This window comes from Cryptomeria japonica, chromosome 1, assembly GCF_030272615.1.
Source record: "Cryptomeria japonica chromosome 1, Sugi_1.0, whole genome shotgun sequence".
Lineage (NCBI taxonomy): Eukaryota > Viridiplantae > Streptophyta > Pinopsida > Cupressales > Cupressaceae > Cryptomeria > Cryptomeria japonica.
Window position 1 is genome coordinate 572,334,987 of NC_081405.1, and position 6,124 is coordinate 572,341,110.

Below are 6,124 nucleotides of genomic sequence, written 5' to 3' on the forward strand. Positions count from 1 at the left end.
AAATTATCTCCACTCATTATTTGTGTCCTTTAACAACGGTAGAGAGAAAACCCAATACATTACCTAAAACAACCCCTAATGATCTTACCCAATCTCTCCAATAATAGGTTACCACTCGATGAGATAAGATTCTTTACATTTGAAAGTGGAAGATACCACGACAAGTTCACCCTTTAACCATTTACATTGATGAGTTCATTTTCTTTTCCTAGAAGTTCCTCGATTTAGAATTCACCTATGATTCATTCTTTATTTTTAAAAAAACTTTTGTTTGCAAAATGAACTCTAAACTCATACTTTACACAAAAGACATACCAAATAACATTAACAAACACAATTTTAAAGAAACATTGAAACCCTAATTTTATCATAATTTTTTAAAATCATCAATCAATTAATATGTGTTCAAATTTTAAATAAAACTTACTGTAATTTGAGAAGGAATATTTTTTTGGTAAGGTAGATGTAGGGCGTAGAAATATATTTTTTAATAGGAGACATTTATTACACTCTATTTCAAAAAATATTACAACCTTTTAAGAGGTTGTCATGTTTCACAATAAACCAAACAATTGCAGTTGTAGTTGAATGAGCTGAAAAAAATTGATAAAAATGATAATATATTCTTAAATTTACTATTTATATTTTTTAAAACACATTTAAAAAAAAAAGGAAAATAAGATCATGCTTGAAAAATGAAAAATAAACACTCATAATCCTTAACTCTTAACTGAAACAAAACTTTATTTACACTTCCAATATCAATAAATTGAAAAAAACAATAAAAATATTACCATAAAAGCCTAATTTGAAATTTTAAAAATAAATAATTAAAACCACCCAAAACAAGTCCACCACAAGATAAAATGTCGAGGACATCCCTGTAGATTCAGTTAATATTTAATTTAATGGTGTCCATGCTTATAGATGATTAACAACGAGAAAATTTGAGGTAATTTTAGCGTTTTCCGTATTGTAAAGAATAGGTGATAATGTTTTATCTATAAATTTAAACATCGTGGTCCCGTAGCTCAGTTGGTTAGAGCGTTGGTCTTATGAGCCGAAGGTCGCGGGTTCGAGCCCCGCCGGGACCAGTCTCATTTCAACGTTCAAAATCGTTTTGGTAGGATAGTCAAACCCTTAAGCCATTGGAATGAAGAATGTGCATTCTTGATGTTATTCGTCCCATGAACCTTTTTGAGACCAATCAACTTGCAAATGTAAGCCAACGGTTATACTTAAACTCTCATGCACTCGCTCCAATTCGAAACAATGATTCTAGATTAGAACTTCACATACGTTGAATAATTTTGGAATTGGAATACTCCTTTGGAGTGAGAACCATAAGTTGTAGTGAATATATGATAAATGGAATGCTATTGTAAACTTGCAAGCTAATAAAAAAATAAAAATTAAGAAAGAAAAAAATATATATTTGATGGAAGATTTTTCTTTTATATTAGATGATCTTGTATTTCTAATGTTATTTTTAAATTAAAATTTGAGGATGTAGTAGCAACCTTATTATTAGAAGAGATGAAGTGAATATATTTTGAAGGATTATTAATGTTTTCATGTCGTTAATCTTCGTTGCAACCTGTCATGTCTAGCTTCCCAATCATTTGGTTTGGATGATGCCCAAACATGTGTGTCTCGTAGATATGGTGTGCCATGTCTAGCTTCCCAATCATTTGGTTTGGATGATGCCCAAACATGTGTGTCTCGCAGATATGTTTGCACACCACACATTCATCCCGCAAATATCTATGGCTAAAGGTTGTTGTTGGGATGTTACACTTTTTGATTTTGGTAGCGTAATGCTCCTCTTGGCTCACATCAACGTCGAGACGACTCCCAATCCCTTAAAATTGCCTTTTTGGGCTCCATTTTGCTCTCTTTGATTTTGAAAACAACTCTCTTGCATTCTACTACATATTTTAGACCCATTGCAACTCACAAGCTTTGTTATCTCGTCAACCTCCATTACCATCCAACAAACTTTACCCAACTTGAAAGTCATTACCATTCCTCATTCCAACAAGCGAAACTACTTTTGATCTGGAGGGTAACTCTCTAAGTTGTTTACTTGATTTGTTGGCTTTGAATTAGCATATCATTTATTATTTTGTTCTTGCTTGTGTTCATCAATCATTTTATCTCAATCTCATCTTTAGGTTGTCAATGGAGGTGAAAACACCTAAACGATGGTTTGACTATGTCAAACCTCTAAACAAAATCACCCCAACATTTCATCCATGGTCTTATGTAGGTATTAGTGAAGGAGGGTGCTACCTGAACTGTAAGCTTCATATCGTGGACCCTCTGTAAATATTTCTTCATTTTCTCTTGTCTTCTCTATTATTTTCTGTAAAGCAGAAAAATCGAACCCTAGGTGTTCTCCCCCCCCAACTCCAAGGAGAGAGAAGGGAGGTCACTAGGATTGACGGTTTTCACTTAGGAGGGACTTTACATTCAAAAGAGGGGTTCAAACCCACAAGATCCAATCCCACACAATGCAAGACTGGATTCTAAATGAGTTTCAAGGGTTGAGACATCAAGGATACCCTCTTTTGTAAAGAATGTAGATAGAAAGATTGAACTAGGAATGCATGTAAAGTAAGAAAGATTCGCTTATAAATAGAGATAGAGATATGGGATGAAGCTGCAGACCTGGAATTAGCAGTAAAATGTCGAGATGATGTTGTTCTGCAAATTCGAGCGAAAGTTGACGGGACGATGGCGCCCGGCGTGCACACGGTCCTCCAAAAAATCCGCGAAACGAAGGGGGATCTGTTCGTCTCTGCACAAGGATTCCAAATCTTCAATTACAGCCGCGTACCTGCAACCTACACACAGAAAAGAGAGGACGATTGGGGGGTTAGGGATTAGGGGTTTGCCTTTAGGTCAAACCCCGGTTTTGGAATTAACCAAGAAATGAGAATGTTGTAAATGTAAATGTTTGTAATGTAAACAAGTACTGATACCTTGTTGTAAGAATGTTTGTATTCTTACATGCGAAGGTGTAATGAATGTTGTATTTTGTATGTTGTAAGTGATCTCCTCTTCAATGGTTGAATCCTTGTCTTGAATGCAACACTTAGCCTTGAATGGAGACTTAGAATGCTCAATTGCTTGAAGGAATGCTTGAATGCTTGAATGTTTGAATGTTTGAATATCGCTTCCGCCTCTTGCTTGCATATATTTTCCTCTTTTTTCTTGCCTCCTCAAATGGGAGGGGAAATGTAGTTTATATACTTGTCAATTAGGGCTGATAGACTGATTTTTCCGACCTTAGGCCAACCAGGAAACATTATTTCCCAATTTGCAAACTTAAAGACCCGATGCCCAAAAGAGACCGGGCCCAAAATAGGGCCAGGGACCAGGGCGCTAGGCGCCATGGTCCTGAGGGACTAGGGCGTTGGGCGCCATGGTCCCACCTCCCAGGACAGCAGGGTGCAAGGAGGGATCAGGCCACGGTGCAGAAATATGCAGTTTTTGGTGTCGTAAACAGGTTTCGGGGTCTCCATTCAGGTTCAACGTTGCGCCGCCATCGTGAAGACCCAAATGCAATCGAAATTGCAAGTGTCGCAATTTTAGGACGCTACATTTAGCCCCCACTTTAGCGGGAGTATAAGCGTCCGCCCATACTTCCTGTAAAGTACAAGGAAACAACATTGAAAGACTTTCACCACATCAAGGAGGCAAGATACACCAAGCCCCCAGTGGACTAAGGATCTTACGACTTTGATTGACAAAGTAAAAGGGAAGATCACGAGGGAGAACCATGACTGTCAGTAGTAAGGTTCCCTCACTATGAGTCATGCAAGAAAAATACCAAAAATTTTCAAGGCAAAGCTAAGTTCGCCAAGAAATTTTCAAGTATCTTGAAGAGATATGAACGGGGTGTATGCCCCCCTACGTTAAAGCGATCGCACATGCCTCATCGGGGGTGATTGCTTTAAGGTAGTGATACATATAGGAAATGAGAAGGGAAAGGAGCACGTTATCACAAGGATTTAGCCCCCAAGTGTGAGATAAGCCCAAGGATAATAGACACAAAACACAAAGCACGAGGTGACTTCGCTTTCCTTGGGGTCAGTATGCTGTATGATAATTCATGTATATCATATGTATGTATGCATAATTGTTCTTCATTCCCCAATCAAGGAAGGTCACCTAGAAGAAGGGAACACATGTGTCTTTTGAGTCAACATGAGAGAGACCAAGAAGAGATCTCAATGCTTTGCATCGTCCTCAAGTAGACAACACTAAGGACAACAAATAGAAGAATGAGAATAACACATAGAAGAAGTAACAAAAAAGATCAAGAGAGGAGGAGAGAATCTGCTATGCTAATGAAACTAGTCTAGCACATCATCTACCCCCCGATCTTGCTGATCAATATTTCGGGAAGGTAGGAAACATGCTAGAGGAGGAACATCCAACACAGCAGATGGAGCTATCATAAGATCCAAACAAGGGCTATGTTCATGTTCCAAGCCACGTTGTTCTTGTCTAGGAGCTAGGATAAGTTCTTTAGAAAATTCATTAGATAAATGGTTATCGACATCAACATATTCATATTCACTATCAGAATGAAAAGAAGTAACATTTTCATCATGAATAACATTTTCGTCTATATCATCATCAAGATTTATAAAAATAGGATCTTTAACTCGCACAGGATCAAGACCATCATGCATCTTATGTTTAGGAGATTTCGGCTCAATTTTCGGTTGAGGAGAAAATGGAATAATACTAGCTGAAGGTGTTTTTGGGGATTGCAAAGTTTGAGAAGCAGCTGCCTGAGCTCTAAGACAACGCTTTCATCGGCGTTCACGTGCAGAACGATTTCGTCTAGTCTTAGTAGGAAGTTGAGAAGATTCAGGAGGAGGAATGTTCTCATCCTTATCACTTGGGTGTTTAGGTTGTGATCTCTTAGGTTGAACAATAGGAGAAGAAGAAGGTCTCTTCTCTCTATAAGAGGAAGGAGGAGGAACTGCTCCATATAAAGGAAGAATATTTGGTTTAGGAAGGAGACCACGTCCATCATGACGAGGAGGTATAGGTCTACTTTTAGAAAGTTTATTAGGCATAGACATAGTCACATCCATAGGGATAGGTTGGGAATCTTCTTGAGGAAAGACATTAGTTTTATCTTTCAAAGGAAGAACTTCCTTCTTGAGAACGATAGGAATATCAAGTTTGGGTGTTCTAGGTTCACTTAGAGATAGGATCATATCTTTTTTCCACTTTTGATAAGATTTGAAAAGATGATCATTTCACGATGGAAGAGATTGGAATTGTTTAGGCCAAAAATAATCAATAAGAACGCTACAAGTTCTTTCAGCTGGTTTAAAGAGACTATGATTGATAGTAACAACTTCACCATTATGGGGAAATTTCAAACACTTGTGAATAGGAGAAGCAATAGCTTTCATGGAAGATAGCCAAAGATAGCCTAGCTTCACACGAAATTGTTCGGATGATGGAATAATAGCAAAGCTCACATCAAGGGATTTGTTATGGACCTCAATAGGTAATGTAATAGAACCAATTGCAGGAGAAGAAAATGCATCAAATAATTTCACAACCACATTTGTTTTGTTATAGATCACTTGATTCAATTGCAAAGTAAAAAGAAATTCTTCAGTAATGACATTAACCATGCAAGAAGGATCAATAAGCACTCCACGGCAAGGTGTATTCTTGACTTTTGCAACTATATATAAAGGACCATCAGGTACCCTGATAGTTTCACTAGAATCAAAGGTGATGGAAGGTTCTTTAGGGATTTTCTGCTGTTCCACAAAGTTAATCACATTCGGAGTCATAGATACCAGATCATCAGGTGAGACAGAGGAATCATTAGTATCAATCGCATTAGAGGTATGAGAAGGCAATGGATCAGTAAAAATATTAAGATTTTGGTTAGGAGGAGCTACAGATGTGTTGCCTTTATCATTCACACCAGAAACAGAGATAGTATTATTATCAATCAAATCTTGAATTTTACCCTTTAAAGCAAAACATTTTTCAGTATCATGCCCAGGTTGACGATGAAATTGACAAAAATATTTGTTATCAAATTAGGGTGAATTAATCTTTGCAGGATCTATTTGCC

General features: G+C 37.2%; 1 non-coding gene across 1 annotated transcript; it reads left to right on the plus strand.

The window, feature by feature from the left end:
- The first annotated feature begins 1,020 nt into the window (after positions 1-1,020).
- Positions 1,021-1,094, plus strand: TRNAI-UAU (transfer RNA isoleucine (anticodon UAU)). Its single transcript has one exon. It is a non-coding gene; the product is annotated as a tRNA-Ile (tRNA).
- Positions 1,095-6,124: the final 5,030 nt, after the last annotated feature.